The sequence below is a fragment of the Mus caroli genome, chromosome 16, assembly GCF_900094665.2.
Source record: "Mus caroli chromosome 16, CAROLI_EIJ_v1.1, whole genome shotgun sequence".
Classification (NCBI taxonomy): Eukaryota; Metazoa; Chordata; class Mammalia; order Rodentia; family Muridae; genus Mus; species Mus caroli.
Window position 1 is genome coordinate 85,296,425 of NC_034585.1, and position 1,256 is coordinate 85,297,680.

The following is a 1,256-nucleotide window of genomic DNA, read 5'->3' on the forward strand; positions in this document are numbered from 1 at the left end:
TTGATCACTAATTGAGAAAATGCCTTACAGCTGGATCTCGTGGAGGCATTTCCTCAACTGAAGCTCCTTTCTCTGTGATAACTCCAGCTGTGTCAAGTTGACACACAAAACTAGCCAGTACAGTCCCTAAGGACTGACGCCCAAGGTTACCACTTTAACAGTATGAAAGCTACCGTTAGCTCAAGGGCTACGAAAACCTTGAAAGAGTCAGGATTTGGCCCATGCCCTGGTTTTGTTCCCCACAGTAAAAGTTTGCAGACTCCTGGGTTTGGGTTTAAAACCACAGCACTTCTGGTGGTAAAATCCTGAGTAACCAAGGACACGAATAGGGAACAGGGTGCGACCACAATTCAAATCACTGCAAAGCATGGGTTCCTCCACTGGAAGCTGCCCACCCCACCCCACCCCCACACCACCCCGTTGGAGCCAGTGAAGAGGAGAAAGAGAGGGCTCAGGAAACAAGCCAGACAGAGCAGAGGTTGGTTGGGCATCTCTAGGGAACAAGAGGCCCACAGCAGAGGAGTGCTGTGACAAAAGAAACTTTCTCTAGGGTCCCATGGGGGCTTTGTAATGTTGTATGTCATGTGTTTAAACATTTGGTCCTCAGCTGGTCATGTTGAAACCTGGGAACCTAGCAGGAAGCAGTGCATTACGAGGGGTGGGCAGGCTCTTGAGATCCAACTGTCAGCTTCCTTTGATGCTATCGGAACAAGAGACCCTATCTTCTGGTGATGTGCACGAAGCTTCTGCAACCACTGTGACTGAGCCAGAATAGCCCTTCCTCCTGGACACTGTCTCTGTCAGGCATTGGGTTGTTGATGCTGTCTCTGTTGGACATTGGGGTTGTTCTTGTAGCGTGAGACATTACTAATACAGACTTAGAGCATCGGAAGGATCCTGCTGCATCTGTCACCTGCACAAGTCAGACCATCTGGGACTTCAATTGACCCTGTCAAATCGGCCTCTAGGCAAGCCTGTGGGGGCGCTTTCTTGAATAATGATTGATGTAAAAAGGTGCTCACCCCTTGGGCAGGTGGCCCTGGGTAGGATAAGAAAGCAGGCTGGTCCAGTCATGAAGAACAAGCCAGTGAGCAGCTCTGTCATCTTGCCTTCTGCAGTGACAGAGTGCTGTGATTGGTTTGTGCAAGCGTAGCATGCCCGTGCCTGTCCTCCCCGTGCCCGTCCTCCAAGTGCCCGTCCTCCCCGTGCCCGTCCTCCCCGTGCCCATTCTCCCCGTGCCCATTCTCCCCGTGCCC